Source organism: Oryctolagus cuniculus, chromosome 6 (assembly GCF_051225735.1).
Source record: "Oryctolagus cuniculus isolate XC-2025 breed Fujian yellow rabbit chromosome 6, ASM5122573v1, whole genome shotgun sequence".
In the NCBI taxonomy this organism is placed as follows: Eukaryota; Metazoa; Chordata; class Mammalia; order Lagomorpha; family Leporidae; genus Oryctolagus; species Oryctolagus cuniculus.
This window is the reverse complement of record NC_142872.1, coordinates 62,890,586-62,906,935: the sequence shown is the minus strand read 5'-3', so window position 1 is coordinate 62,906,935 and position 16,350 is coordinate 62,890,586. Positions and strand designations below refer to the sequence as shown.

The window sequence follows — 16,350 nt, the reverse complement described above, 5'->3', positions numbered from 1 at the left end:
CCCGCCTTCTGTTTCTTAACTTAAACAATTGATTTGTTGATTTATATGAGAGAAAGAGACAGAGAGAATTCTCCCAGTCATTCATCCCCCAATGGCCTGCAGTTACTGAGCTAGGCCAAGGCTGAGGCTGGGAGCTGGGAGCTGGGAACTCAACCCAGATTTCCAGCAGGGGCGGTAGGGATCCAACTTCCTGAACCATCGTCTTTTGCCTCTGAGGGTGCACATTACCAGGAAGCTGGGATCAAGAGTGGAACTGGGACTTGAACCCGAGGGCTATGATACAGGATGTGAACGTTCCAACTGGGGGTCTTAACTACTAGGCCAAAAGCATACTCCCTGCTTTATTTTCATCGTACACTTACAACTACTTAATACTCACATTTTCTTGTTTATTTATGATTTGTCCACTGGTTATCTCTCCATGTTTGAATGTCAGTTTCAGAGAGCAGGGCCCTGGCTGTCTGTGTACCACAAGTCCAAAGGTTCAAAAACCTGGACTGTTGGAAGACAACAGATAAACTTGGTTGAATAAACTGTTGAATTATGGAGTAGTGGATGATTTGCATTTTTAAATTTTCTGAAATGAGCTTTCATTATTTTAGGGCAATGCAATAAATTTCAAACTTGAGAGAGAGAGAGAGAGACTCACTGACCAAATTCTTGAAGCCCAGAATAAATTTACAGTGTGAAATATCATTTTAGGCTGGTAAACTAGAAATATAGCAACCCCTTAGAAGTGTGTGAAACTGAGATCATTCTGCCTAAAAAGAGGAAGCCCTATACTTAGTCTTCACCTTCTTATTTCTTTCAATCCTTACAATATTCTTAAAGTAACATTATACTTTGACCATCCATTGTGCATACCCTGTCCACTCTTCCCATCATCATAATCCATAAGGAGACCCAGGCTCAGAGGCAAGGCTATTTTTCCAAAGTCATGTGGTTCATAAGCAGCATAACCAGGTGTTAGACTTAGATGTCCCCAGAAGGGCTTAGCTACTGCATCTGCTGTTCTAGTTCTTAATGAAGTGTTAACTATTTGTGGCAACCTCAATCTATATCCTTTTTCCATCTATGAGAACTAACACTTTTTTTTTTTCATTTACTTTTTTTTATTTTAAGGGCAGAGAGACAGAGACAGAGGGAGAGGGAGAGACACACACTGAGAGAGATAGACACACACACAGATCTTATATCCATTGGTTCACTCCCCAAATGCCCACAACCATCAGACTGAATCCAGCTCTCCCATGAGGATGTCAAGAACTCAAGCCCTTGGGACATAATCTGTTGCTTCCCAGATGTGTGTTAGAAGGAAGCTAGAATTAGAAGTGGAGCTGGGACTTGAACCTAGGCATCCGATAGGGAATGTGGGTGGTGCACTCCACCTGACTTCTACACCCATGGGCCAAATGCCTGGCCTGAGTATAATGCTTTTAAGCCTCAGATCATCCTCAGATCATCCCGTGACCCTTTTATCTTGATCAGTTTCAGATGAGAAAACTCACGTCCTGGATTAGAAAAGCATACTTCCCCCAGTCATAAAGTGGGTGAGTGGCAGAGCCAGAACAGGTGGCAGTCTTGGGGTTTCTCTGCTTTCTTGATGCCTCTGTGGAAGCACATGTGTAGCTTTGGGGAGCCAGCTTCTGTGTAGGGAGGTGACCAGCCCAGCAATTGTGACCAACTCACTCCCAATTCTGAGACCTCCCTGACTCCAAACGTGACAGGGATCTGGAGAGAAGAGAGAAGACGACCCGGGTATTGATGACCTACACATGCTGGAGCTCTCCTTCTGTGTAGCATTTTGGGACAGTTTAGCAACATGCTTGAGCATTCCCGTATCAGAAGAATGTCAGATTGGCTTTATCAAAAGGTGTTTTTCATGAAGTCTCTGTGGAGTAGAAACAAACTTAGACTAGATTCATGTAGAAATAAATTTAGAAAATTAGGGAAGGAAGAAGGAGAAATGGGGAGAAGACACAGAGTGGAGGGCCTGGGGAGTCTTTGCCTGGTCAGCCAGCATGAGAAGGATCAGAAATATGAAACAGGGTGGTTTGAGGTCTTCCAGTAGGTGGTGTGTGACGCGTCTTCCTCTATAGGTTCTTCACTGCTAGGTACTGCTTGGGAGCAATGGACAAATGCAGAGGAGGGCTTAGCCTTAGGAGGAATGGAGAGGCTTCCAGAGCAAGAACTGGCACAGGCTTAGTGCTAATCCTTGATGCACTTACATGAGAGAGACGATGACACAGTGACAGAGAGGAGGGGAGTAGAGCCTGAGCGCCTGAGAGCATGTGCTGGCCATGGGCTGCAGGAATCTTCTCCCAGAGCTGACATCTATCCTGGGGCATTGCAGTTTCCATACTGCCAGATGAGCGGAGCCTGAGTTTTGCCAGTTCCTTTCCTCTGTGGATACAAGAGAAGCCGCAGAAATCTTTAGGATTAGGTACCCCTCCTATGGCCATACCACCCTGAACATGCCTGATCTCGTCTGATCTTGTAAGGATTAGACACCCCCTGGAAGATGGCCCCATCTGCTGACAATTTCCTGTAGAGAAGCAATTCCCCACCCCAAGTGGTTTCCTGAAGTCTCCAAGGTATCTCACGGAGGCTGACGCCCAAGCCCACCCTGTTGACCCTCCACACCTGCTTGGTCACTTAATGCTACACCGGTTCATCATGTCGGGCTCCATGCTGCAGGACACCACAGCCCCTGGCACAGCTGCCATTGCTTCAAGGAGGCACAAGAGGTGTTTTAGGGCTTTGGCCAGATTGAAAAGGAATCGCTTCTCTGGGCTCAAACCCATCTGGTGATTTATTCAATTAAAAATAACATGTCCACCTGCACCATTCCTAATCAACTCACAGCAAAAGTCCTGAGATAGCAGAGCTCATTTTGACCAATGGATGATGTAAGAGGCTTGCCCCACCATGCAGAGCTGACCCCGGGTGGATGTGACAAGATGGCCATTTGGGAAGAGTGGAAGTCTCTGTCGCCTTTTATGAACTTCCCTAGAGCAAAAATGCAGGTCAAGGATGACCTCCAAAGATGACTTCCTTAACTCTTTTTTTAAAAGATGTATTTATTTATTTTTTATTATTACAGAGAGAGGGGAGAGACAGAGAAAATGGGATTTCCATCCACTGTTTCACTCCGCCAAAGGCCACAATGACCAGGATTGGGCCTGGCCAAAGCTAGGAACCTGGAACTCCATCTGGGTCTCCCACGTGGGTGGCAGGGGTCCAAGCACTTGGGCCATTTCTCACTGCCAGCCAGGGAACTGGAGTAACTGGGACTCAAACCGGTACTCATGGGATGCCAGGGTCACAGGCAGGGGTTTAACCTGCTGTGCCACAATGCCGGCCCTCTTCCCTCTTTCAAGAGGCTGAGGGACAATTACTTTCCATTTTTGTGGGAGAAAGCAAGTTCCCTAGCTTGAGAAATCATGGAGTTTTTTGTAGAGGAATTTGCAAATGTTAGACTATGTCTTCCCTCAGTGTGACTCATCTTTTTTTTTTTTTTTTTTTTAAAAAGATTTATTTATCTATTTGAAAGGCAGTGCTACAGAACAAGAGAGAGAGAGAGAGAGAGAGAGAGAGAGAGAGGTCTTCATTTGCTGGTTCACTCCCCAGATGGCCGCAATGGCTGGAGCTGCACTGATCCGAATCCAGGAGCCAGGAGCTTCTTCCAGGTCTCAGGGGCCCAAGGACTTGGGCCATCTTCCACTGCTTTCCCAGGCCACAGCAGAGAGCTGGATGGAAAGTGGAGCAGCCAGGTCTTGAACTGGCACTGCAGGTGGCGGCTTTCCCCTCTGTGCCGCAGCGCCGGCCCCTAGTGCGGCTCATCTTCTAAGAGAAGAGAATACAGATGGCATTGTGACTTACTTAGGAACAACAGACAGCTGTCATTCCTTCTCAGTGTAATTTTTCATGATAGATGATAAATTAATAAAGCCATTAATAAAGCCGTAAGTGATCCACCCTTGGAGGAGGGCTCAATGGAAAGGGTCAAATCCTGGCGGCTCTGTTGCCTGGATCAGAGCTGGCTTTCTTTTCTCTCTTTTTCTTTTTTTTCCCATATAATTGAGATTTTGTTGGTGTGGATAATCAGTACACAGACATTTCAATTTGTACACAATTGTTAACATCTGAACTGAAAAATCTAAAAGCCATGTATTGTCATTCTCTTCTAAAGTGATTCCTGGGATTTTCTAGCTTCAAACTTGGAGGACACTCTTCCTTAAGAAGCTATCAAGAACCAGAATCTTCAGATGTTGATAAGCCATTCCCTGAGCTGTTGGGAGCTCTGGGGATGAATTTTATCACTCACTGCTTGTGCCACACAGAAGCAAGGAGCACCCTGTGTGTGGTGGGCGCATCCCTGCCCCAGAGAACACTTCTCTGACAAGGAAGGCTTTGCTGCAGGTCCCCTCATGATGAATTCATTCTCCAGAGGCCTCTGGGTTCTTCTGCAAATTCTGGGCCCAGCCCTCCCCTGGCGTGTGCCCGTCCTGCTCACAGAGGTAGTGCATTTTCCGGGAGACCCTGCCCCCACGTTTAGGCTGCCATCCCAGGGCGACAGCATCTGCTTGCTGCACCATCTCACCACACATGACTGACCCTCTCACACTCAAGGGAGGACTTGGCCCCATCATGTTAAATACAGGCAGACTTGGGAGAAAAAACCTCATTGTCACTTATCAAAGAGACTGTGGCTCTGTCTGTTCCTCCCCTGAGTCCTCTGAGCCAGTCACCTCAGGGGACATCACAGGGCTTTCATATCACACCAGGACCAGCCAAGACTGATTAGAGACCGGCTACTGAGGCAGTACCCAGGGCTCCTTCCAGTCAAGGATTCCAGAACCACGTGCCTCTCATTATCCACTGAATGTCCCACAGTTGCTCTGTGGCCCTCTCATTAGACACAAGAAGTCACTGCAAAGTCCACATAATTTGCAATTATTTCAGGAAAGTAAGACATCAGTCATTAAGCAGAGATTCTGTGACATGAGCATCCTCTCCCTCAGTGACACACAGGGGCAGAAAACAGGCCACTCCAGTTACCCAAGGGCTTCCCTACACTGTGCTGCGCCCTGTGGGTTGGATTATGATGTTGAGCACATTCCCGTTAGGGGTCAGTTAATGACTTGCCCAAAAGAACGTTCATGGCCCTGCCACGGGAATGTGTCCCGTCCACTATTCACAAATCACTGCCAACCCCTTTATTCATCAGTTGCTGAACTCTAGTGATTGGTGGACCACCTCCTGCACACCTGCCTCACCACGCCTGCTCATAGCTGTGGACGTTAAGGCATAGCTCTTCTCCACCATGATTATTTACGCATTGAGTTGATTCTATGGATTAAGAAAAGAGAATGTATTCATCTAACTTCAGGAACTTTATGTCATCATCTGAAATAAAATACAGCATCACTGGCTGTAAATAGAAGATAGCCACAAACTCAAATGCAGTGGCGTCTGGACAGACAGGAGCCACCAAGGTCTAACCATGACATTCCAGCTAGGATTTACAGAGCAGCTCTCAGGATCTTTACAGAATGACTTCCAATGGCTGAGCAGGAAGAAAGTGTCAAAGAGAGGTTAAAAACAAGTGTGTGAGGAGTGGAGGGAAACACGCACGTGTTCCTGTGGCACACACAGGGGCTCTGTGGCCACTCTTTAAAAAAAAAAAAAAAAAGATTTATTTATTTATTTAAAAGAGTTATAGAGAGGGAGACACACACACACACACAGAGAGAGGGGGGGGGTCTTCCATCTGCTTCTTCACTCCTTAAGTGACCGCAATGGCTAGGGCTGTGCCAGAGGGAAGCCAGGAGCCAGGAGCTTCATCCAGGTTTCCCATGTGGGAGACAGGGGCCCATCACTTGAGCTATCTCTGCCACTTTTCCCAGGTCATTAGCAGGGAGCTGGGTCAGAAGTGGAGCAGCTGGGATACGAATCAGCGTCCATATAGGATTCTGGCATCATAGGTGGTGGCTTTACCCACTATGTCACAATACCTGCCTCTCTGTGGTCACTTTTTGTATTTGGTTGACTGTCATGGCTCTAAGCTTAAAGCTTTCTGTTCTTATTTTGTGAAAAGAGGGACCAGCAAGTGTTAGAGGAATTCTAAAGGTATTAGCACCATACAGACACTTGCTCCTTAAGCAACGACACAGTCTTTTACTACCAAGTCTGGATCCACAATCATCTCTCTTCCATGAATTCCTGCACCCTGCACATGGGAAATAGTGCATGTGAGCCCCAGGACAATCCTGGCTGGCAGGCACCACTATCCCTCCTTATACAGGATAGCATTGAGGTACATGGGGGATGGTGATATGCTTGCAGCTGCAGACTGAAGAAGGGTCAGACTTTGAATTTTAGCTGCTGTGATTTCCATGGTTGACCAGGGTTCCCCAGTAGAGCTCCCTCTGCATCTCCAAGGAAGCCTTGTGGTGTTCCAAGGTGCTCTTGGGCTGGACAGAGCCTGCTTGCATGAGAGGGTGGAGTGTGGAAGTCACAGACAGACCCTCCACTGGGAAAACCCTCCTCTGGGCACGTGGTTAACACATTGAGACCTGCCTGAGCGCCTCCCAACAATGAGAAAACTCCGTTCCTCGAAACTCCCAGCAGGCCTGTGACATCAGGACACGGGCATCCCCCATCCAGCTGGCAATGTGGCAATAAGTGGCAGTTCTCTAAGCACTCCAAGCCGTTGAGCTCTCCCAGTTCTCTCCTGTCCCACGACCACTCCAGGGGTCCTGCCTGTGTGCCCTCTCTCTCATCTCTCTCCAACTGGAACGCCCAGGGTTCATCTTCCCCTCTTCTGGTTGCAGTTCGCTTGTGCTCCAAAGGCCTGATTAAACCTCTGCTTCTCCGGAAACCCTTCCAGATCTCCCAGTAATTTTCCTTCTCTCTCCTCCGCTCCCACAAGGTTTGAAGAGTACCATGCTGATAACACCCAGCATTCTGAATCCCTAGAATAGGGCATAAGACTTAATGGAAAGGAGATGTCACATATACTTGGTGACATTTGCTCATCTCTAATTCTGTCTTGCAGCTGTGTGTCAGCAACCTCCACACCCCAATTTATGAACTGCTATAATTCAAGGCTTTTCATTTTCTTTTTTCTGAATGGACCACAGTTCCTGGGCAGTGTCATTATTTGCTAGATTATGCTGAATGAATGCCTGCTAATTGAATTAAACTAGATGGTCATTCCCTCATGGCTTGTGGACATTTAAAAACTGTTTTTACAAATGGGATTTAATTCATTTCAATGCAAGCTATTTCCCAGAGAATCATTGAGCAATTCATTTGGCCACACTGAATCTCAGTTGTGAAATAGATGATATGCCATGGTGTCTCTATGCTTGGGGGTGTATAAGCAAGTGAGGAAGATAGACATATAAATAAATAAATACACTTGAGATGACATGGGTGAAAATAGAGGTAGATGCGAGACAGATTACACAGAAACTCAGTGGTTGCCTCTTAAAGGGGCGTGGCATGGAAGATGCTGAGTTCCCGAATTGGACTTTGAAGATGACCAGGAATTCACCAGGTTTTGTGAGTGGGAACCATTCCTGGCAGAGAGAATCAAAAAGATGTGTAGAACCGAACTGATCTTCTCATGCCTCCTCCATTTCTAATTCCAAACGGAGAGGTATGGATGTATTTTGTTCACAAATGTGAATGAAATATTTATAGAACACATAGCTCCATTCTATGCAGGGACAGCAGTGAACAAAGATAGGTAAGGTCTCGATATTCGTGGAATTGCATTCTTGAAGAGAAGGCCATGAACAAAACAAGACAATCAATCCATTTAAAAAAAGAGTATTTATACCTTTAATGAACCCTTACAAAGAAAGCAAAGAATGTGACCAAAAATGAAGGGAGAGAGGGCAGCTTTGAGTAGTGGGTCAGGAAGGTCTTGGAAATTTGACATTGGAGCTGACATCCTTCTATGGTTTGAACAGAATTTGGCTCCTGCACTCATGTAGGACTATAGGCCACAGACTTGTAAGTCAATGGTACAAAGAACATGGAAACTTTATCTAGTTATGGTTTGATCCCAGAGAGGGACCCTGTGATAAAAGGCAGTGTGTCTTTGGAAGATAACTCTTGGTTATAAAAGCCAAATTGGACCAAGTCTCTCTCTCTCTCTCTCTCTCTCTCTCTCTCTCAGCTTCTTGGCTTGTCATGGGTCTATCTTCCACACACACGCTCTGAGCTTCACTATTGCTGTCTTCATCAGAAGCCAACCATATAGAGCCATCAAATTTTGGATGTGAAACTCTAAGACTGTGAACTCAATTAATCTTCTGTCTTTACAAACATAGTTTTCTCAGATATTCCATTGCAGTGACCAGTAGTTAGTACATGCCCAGTGGCAGCAAAGGCTTTATCTTTTAAGATTCAATTTGGAAGACAATCCCAGCAGAGGGAGTAACAGATGCAAAGCATCTGAGGAACAGGTGAGCCTTGTGTGTGGGTCCACACTGTGATTGGAGGCAGGTGAGCATGAGGTTGGGGGTGCGAGATGAAGTTGGTGTTAGTTTAACAGCTGAGATCATGAGGTTGCTCCTAGACCATGCTTAAGAGTTGGGGTTGTGATTCGAATGCAGTAGAAAAACATTTTTCTTAAGGTATATTCAGAAAGCCTTATACTATCTGCCTTGGCAGTGAGACCTTGATTTAGTCCTTAGAGACTGAGGCTGCTATTTCCAGCACTCTTCTTGGGTCCTGAGGTTGGGCCTGGAGCATCTTCTCTGCTCAGAGAACCATTTCTGGGTATGAGTCCTTTCATACCACTCAACTGCAAGAAGGTGGAAAGTGCTACAGATCGATTCTTCAAAAAGTATTTGGAAAAAGAGTGAAAAGATAACTTTATCTTGTTGCAAAAAATGTTGAAATCCATGCAGAGTTTTTTTTTTTTTCCAAAATATACAATTTCCATGAATTTTTGAAGACCTCTGTGGTGTTCACTGAGAATGCTGCTCAAAAATAGGACTGGGGTAGGTCAGGTTCACTGTCACCCACCTCCTCTCACTGTCACCCACCTCCTCCTCTCTGTCCTTTTCCATCTCCTCCCTGTCTAGGTAGCAGGCAAATGACATGAAATGTTTTGATTTTCCATCACTACTGTTCTGATTAAGTGAATCGAGCAAAATAGAAAGCATGCAAGTGAATCTATGCATTTTGGCCTCAGGCTGGCCAAGGGCTCAGAGACATCTGACCCATTAGATTGGTTTTTCCAGTTCCCATATCAGCTCATTGAACCCTTCCTGCTACCAATTCCCTTGTCTTCAAAGGTGAGGCCAACCCTGCTTCTGCTGAGCGAAATCTTGGGCTGATTGACAGGTAGTCCATCATTACCAGGGACTGCAGGAAAGGGAGAAATCGACTCCAATTGCTTGGCCAATTTTGTCTGTGTTTTTCCTGAAATTGACAGATATGGGTCCTCAGCACAATTTTTTATTTCCTCTCCCTCCTTTGGGCACTAATTATTTTCAAAACAAATACATCACATACTTCAGCTTTCCTCCTAAAGTTTGGTTTATAAATTCAAAATTTTAACTTTTTGGCTATGCGTTGATCTCACTCAAGGTCAGGTTCTTTGTGCATACTTTCTGTCCCTTGGGCATATCCTCATGGCCAAGCAGAGGTTCTATCAAACATAAGAATTTGCCAGTAATCAGTGTCCACCTTTATCCAGTGCCTGCTGCGTGCCAGGCCCATAATACCATTCCCTCACACTAGAAGGCACATTCTGGTGTTAATTTTGTCCTTTTTTTTTTTTTTTTAAAGTAAGAGGATGAGCTCAAAAGCGATTGATTAACTTCTGAGTCCCAGATCTGGGATTCACTCCTAGAAATGTTTGACTCTATAACTGTTCCTTATAATGACCACTCATTAGGTCTGTAAGCATTGTGGTTCACAAGAGACAGCTGAAAAGAGGACTCTTTCAAGGTCAAATGTCAGGTCCATGCCTGATAGCTTTACCTCTGTTCAAAAGAATGAAACCAGGGCTCAGAGAGTCAAGGGACTTGTCCAAGGTCAAGTGCATTGGCGGTGTAATGCGAGCCTGAACTTCAGTCTGTCTTTCGCCTAACTACATTTTTCTAATTTGTCCAGAACAGCATCCACAGCACCACCTAGGAATTTACTAAGAATGCGGATTATTGGACCCCAGTGCAGACTCACGGGATCACAAACCCCGGGAGGGAGCAGCGATCTGTTTTTGCCAGCTCTCCTGGTGCTTCTAGTGTGTGCTCAGCTCTCAGACATTCTCGCTCTCAATCGGAAATGAGCCATGTTCAAGCACGGTCTTTCGCATGTGTTTATAATAACTCGGCATGGGCGTCGAGCCCAGCAGTTAGGATGCCATTTGAGACGCCCGTGTCCCGGGTCAGAATGCCCGGGTTTGAGCCTCAGCTCTGGCTCCTGACTCCTGCTTCTCGCTAACACAGATCCTGGGAGAAAGCAGTGATGACTCAGTAATTGGGTTTCTGCCACACACATGGGAAACCTGGGTTCAGATCCCAGCTCCCAGCTTGGCCCCCAGCCCAGCTATTGCCAACATTTGGGAAGTGAACCACTGGATAGGAGCTTTCTCTTTCTCTCATCTTTGCGTCTTTCTCTGTGTATCTCTGCCTTTCTAATAACAAAACAACAACAACAAACCCAGAAGATGATTCAAACATGTGACTCGATCCTTCGCAACTGAAGGCACGAATTACCAGGGTCATTTATTTTCTTAGTTGTCACATGCAATTATCCAAACCTTCACGGAGGGAGCAGGATAAACAAGAGATTCAGGTCGTAGGGGCAGGGCGCGTTTCTACGCTGGTCACTCTGCCTGCACAGCTGTCTTTGGCCGGCTTCCTCTTGCTCAAGGCAAGCTGCTCCCGTAAGCCACCTCTCAGGCTCTTGTTCGTGTGGAGCAAAGTGAAGGGGAGTAGTGATGGTGCTTACTGACCTGTGGATTCTTTGCAGTCTCTGACCCGACTCTTCTCTGGCCATTTAACAGAAATGCATTTATCATCTGCTACCTGCCTAGCACTTGTAACACCACTAACAGTCCAGTGTGAGTGGACAAGCCATGAAGAAGACGTATTGATTTTCCCCAAGTCCTAACAGATTTCCAAATATCAACAATTAAGGCTCATAGGGAAGCAGGGGATCCTGCAGAGGGTGGCTGGCAAGTGTCACTGTCAGGAATCAGAGGCTAGATGAGGGCTACCCCAAATCAGCCTTCAGGAGCTAAGCCCCACGTCCAAGGCACACGAACCTTGTTACTGTGCCTGAGAACCTGTGGCCTCGGCATCCTCTTTGGGAGGCTAAGAGCAAGACAAAGTGTAAACAAGGCTTGGGTCTTCTGGCCTCTTTCCCCAGGAGGAGGGGTCCCGAGCCCCTGCACCCAGCTTCCTGAGAGGCATCTCTGGATCGAGAGCTCCCATTCTCCTCTGGTCTCCAATGGTTTCATCAAGACTTTCAGAAAGAGTTTTGCCCCCTCCTGTAAGCCCTGCAGCTTGCTTAGGCTCTCTCGTGGGTGAAATCTTCTCAGTAGGAATGCACCCTCCTTCGGGCACAGAAACTCTAGCTTTCGGGTTCATGATTGAGTCCCCAACAAACACAGCTGCACCAGTCGTTCAAGATGACCGACAAGCTCGTGAGTCACATTCACCCCACAGACAGCAACGTTGAGAGAATGTCGGCTCTTCTGAAGCACCAGCGTTCTAGCCCCAAGGAACCGTTTGTCTAGGACACTCAGTCTTCACTGTATAATGTGAGGCACTGACCTCCACCGTGTTGATAATAGTAACACTTGTTTCTTCGCTTGCCTGGCACTGTGTTAAGTCTCCAAACGTTCAGTAGTTCCATGATGGGCCTGGTATTGTGGCATAGTGGGTAAAGTCACCTCTTGCAATGCTGGCCACCCACATGGTGGCCCTGACACAATCTTTTTTTAAAAAAAATTATTTATGCAGCCGGCGCTGTGGCGCAGCCCTGGCCTGAAGTTCCTGCATCCCGTCCGGTGCAAGTTCTAGCCCCAGCTGTTCCTCCTCTGATCCAGCTCTCTGCTGTGGCCTGGGAAAGCAGTGGAAGATGACCCAAGTCCTTAGGCCTCTACTCGCCTGGGAGACCCGGAAGAAGCTCCCGGATCCTGACTTCAGATCAGCTCAGCTCTGACCATTGCAGCTATTTGGGGAGTGAACCAGCAGATGGAAGACCTCTCTCTCTCTCTTTGTCTCTTCCTCTCTCTGTAACTCTATCTTTCAAAAAAATGAAAATAAATCTTTAGAAAGTAAAAAAAATTTAAAAATTCTTCATTTGAGGAGAAGAGAGGCAGAACTCCCACCTGCTGGTTACTCCACCAAATGCCTGCAATGGCTGAAACTGGGGCCCCCTTCTCTCCAGCTTTTCCTAGTCCTGCATCTTATCAGTGAGGGGCATGGAGCTCCCTGTCTGCTTGGATAGGTTAAGCAAGGGGCAGCAGCCAAGGAGACATGTGCTGCCTCAAATCTGCAGCCTCAGGACTGGCGCTGTGACTTAATAGGTACAGCCGCACCTGCAGTGCCAGCATCCCACATGGGCGCCAGTTCAAGTCCCAGCTGCTCCACCTCAGATCCAGCTCTCTGCTGTGGGCTGGGAAAGCAGTAGAAGATGGCCCAAGTCCTTGGGCCTCTGCACCCACATGGGAGACCCAGAGGAAGCTTCTGGCTCCTGGCTTTGGATCAACCCAGCTCCTGCCATCACTGCCAATTGGGGAGTGAACCAGTAAGATGGAAGACCTCTCTCTCTCTCTGCCTCTCCTTCTCTCTGTGTGTAACTCCAGCTTTCAAATAAATAAATAAATAAACAATCTATTAAAAATTTTGCAGCCTCCTTCCTCATCACCTATTGCTGGCAGCCATGGATGCCCTGAGCCTTGGAGATGCTGCCTCATCCCAACTCTTCACCTAGAGCCTGGCTTATCGCTCAGAGCAACATGCCTGTTCGAGGTAAAGGAGCAGTCCCTTCTTGTCTTATTACCTCTGCCTTTATAATATTGCATGAGAGGTGCCACTTAGCTGTTTAGCTTTTTAAAAAGAAGACTACTTGAGACAACTTGACTTCTCTTTTAAGTCTTAAAAATTTGTTTATTTAATTTTATTTGAAAAGTTGAGAGGGAGGAGACAGAGAGACAGAAATAAATTTTCCATCCTCAGGTTCACTCCCCAAATGCCTGTAGCAGCCAGGACTGGTCCAGGCCTAAGGCATGAACCCAGAACTCCATCTCGGTCTCCAGTGTGGGTGGCAGAGACTCAAGTACTTGAATCATCATTTGCTGCCTCCCAGAGTGCACATGAGCAGGAAGCTGGAATCGGGTGCAGGATCGAGACTGGAACCCAGGCTCTCCAACAAGGGCTGTGGGTGTCCCCAGGGGTCTTCACCGCTGCACCAAATGCCTCCCACTCCGTGAGTCTTTCTGAGAGATTTACCGTGATTGAGCCTCTCGATAGCTCAGGCAGCATCAGTCACCATCCACCTGCCCGTGCACTTGTGCATCGGTGAGATGTTTGCTATGGGCCTGGCACTGTGCTGGAGGTCAGAGAGAGAGAGGGGGCAAGAGAGATGTGGAATCCACCCTATGGGGCTCAGACGCTGTGGCTCTGCATCCCTGGATCTAGAAACCAGGATTGGAGTGGGCTGAAGGGGGGAGGTGGGAGTGACACAAGGAAGAGTTCCATTATAGATCCCTCCCCCTGGTGGGCATGGAAGGTCAGGAGTTCACAGGACAGATCGTGGAGAGTGTCTTTCAGCTGAGAGAGACGTGAGCACATTTCAGAGGTTGGAAGGGAAGGGGTGGAAGGCAAGAGGGGGGCTGCAAAGTGGAGGCGAGAAGGCATGGGGCAGAGTTCAGCTGCTATAACAAAATATCTGAGGCTGGGTAACTTATAAAGAAAACAACCAGACATAAAAAGATCAACATCACGTGTTTTCCCTGATTTGTGGTAGCTAATATAGAGAATAAAAAACATTTAATGTACGTGAGTGAAATTGACAGCTCGGGATTTGATTGTCGGTGATGGCTCTTGTCTACATTCTTGCTGAACAGTGAGCCTTCTAGTGTTCAATTTGCTGAACTCTTTATTTGGTGGCATATTCAACCTGTGATTATACAATAAATTAAACATATGCTATTGGAAAACTAAAAAAGAAAGGAAGGAAGAGAGAGGGAGGGAAGGGGGGAGAAGTATCATTATAGTCTTCAAATTGGATCTATGAACTAAGTTAAATCTGTTCTCTATATTAAAAGAAAATTTAAAAAAATTAAAGAAGAGAAGGAGGAGAAGAAGAAAGCAAGCAAGCAAGAAAGAAACAGGAAGGAAGGAAGGAAGGGAAGGGAAGGGAAGGGAAGGGAAGGGAGGGGAGGGGAGGGGAGGGGAGGGGAGGGGAGGGGAGGGAAGGGAAGGGAAGGGAAGGGAAATCTTACAGCAGAAGGGAAGGGAAGGGAAGGGGAGGGGAGGGGAGGGGAGGGGAGGGGAGGGGAGGGAAGGGGTCTACTTAGCTCACAGTTTTGGAAACTGAAAGTCCAAGCAGATGATGCCAGACCTGGCAAGAGCTCCCGACTGTCACATGACGGAGGGTGGCATAATGGAGGGAGCTCACGTGAGAAGAAGGGACCACAGGGTGTGACAGGAAGCCAGAGGGAGCTGAGGGGCCAGGCTCCCTCTAGCTGTAGCAGCCCTGTGGGAAGAGTAGCCGTCCCACAGGAACTACCCTGACCCTTCTGGGGACAGTGTCCCCTGGATCCCACCCCACTCCCACTGGGCCACACCCCTTCAAGGCTGTCATCTCTTTGTGTCACCACCCTGGAGACTGAGCTCTTAACACCCTGCCAGCCACACTCAAACCACATCCCAGCCATCATAGGAGGAGAATGCCTAGGAACTGGGGTTCCTGGCTGGGGAAGGGGGGCTATGGCTTCTTGCCTCCATGGGAAAAAAAAAAATGTACTGACTCAAGGCAGAAATGCAGTGATTTCCATGTTAGGCATCCTGGATGCTGGTTCCTCCAGGGAAGGGCCTTTGCTTTTAGCACCAGAATTTCTGTTCATCCATTAAACTAAGATGACACAACTGTTTGCAGGTTGGGACCAATTTAAGGCCACTAAACCCTCTCCTTTGCATTTCTTAGACCCCTGCCTATCTCTAGGTCCCCTTGGCTGTCCCTCCCTGGGTGCCACATTACTTTCCCCTACTAATGGCATTCTTTTTTATTTGTAATGCTCGGCAATCTGAATCTCCCTTAATATTAACCTCTACACTGGCTGGTTCAATGTGCATGGTTCCAGAGGCAGAGCGTTCCTCACAAGTGATCTTGGCTGATGGCTCAGGGAAGGGTAGCCACAGGAGGGCAGGTACAGGAGATGCATAGAATAGCCTGTTCCTGCATAAAGGCAGAAGCAACCCTTGTTTGGAGGTTCAGAGTGGGTGCAGTTGTCACCCAGGGGCTCAAGGACCATGGGAGAGGCAGACGGCTGCAATGGGACAGCATTCTGAAATGTGAACCAAGGCTGCTTCCCATGCTGCCTTGTACCCAGCCCACTCTCCAGCGAGCACAGGCCCATCACTCAGGAGGAGCCCCTCTATAGGCAAGGAAACTTAAGGGCAGAAGGTCCTGAAACTGGCTCCAGAGTCCCGCCACAGTCAATGTCACTTAGCATTGCGTGAGTCTGGAATTTTGAGGCAGAAAACGGTTCTTCTTTATCAGTTTAAATATTTGGCTTTGTAAATCAAATGCAATGGGCTGGACAAAGTAATGTAAAGGGCTCATTTCATAAAGCTATGTGGGGAGCACTCAGTTTCCGTTCCAGACTTGATAAACATCCCACAGGTAAGAGGAGGGGAGGAGCAGGAGGGGAGCAGGGAGAGGTACAGGAAGTGTTTCAAGGAGGGCCTCTGCGTAGGTGTCCAAGCATAAGTCCCGGGAGGAGCACCGTGGAGGTCTTAGATGCACCACAGGGACCAGGATCAGAGGGGGCTGGAGCCCGCTCCCCATCTGCAGCTTCGGGAGGAGACAGCTTTGCAAAGGCTGAGCACTAGCCTGGGCTCAAGAAAAGTGATGATGACAAGGCAGTTCTGGAAAAGCCAGGGGCCCCAGAGCAGCCTGTGGTCAGGGTGAGGGCGGTGCAGAGGGGGCCGATGTAGCTCTGCCGTTGGGAAAGCTGAGACTCTTACAGGGCAGGTGCATCAAGAATAAATGAAGCCAACAAACCCAGTGAGGCGAGCACCTGTCAATCCAAGTCCTCAAGGGGCAAGTGGACAACACTGTCTCTCTCCTGAGCCAAGGCAGTGT

General features: G+C 47.6%; 1 protein-coding gene and 1 long non-coding RNA gene across 24 annotated transcripts in view; one reads left to right on the top strand and one right to left on the bottom strand.

Annotated features, from left to right (window-relative positions):
- LOC138850216 (uncharacterized) overlaps positions 1–16,350 on the top strand; it is a 227,167-nt gene that overhangs the window by 102,551 nt on the left and 108,266 nt on the right. The window lies entirely within an intron of this gene.
- LOC149126161 (uncharacterized) lies at positions 1,137–2,790 on the bottom strand. The gene is made up of 3 exons (XR_016234906.1): positions 2,644–2,790; positions 2,229–2,403; positions 1,137–1,891 (listed from the first exon to the last, which is right to left on the bottom strand). It is a non-coding gene; the product is annotated as an uncharacterized LOC149126161 (long non-coding RNA).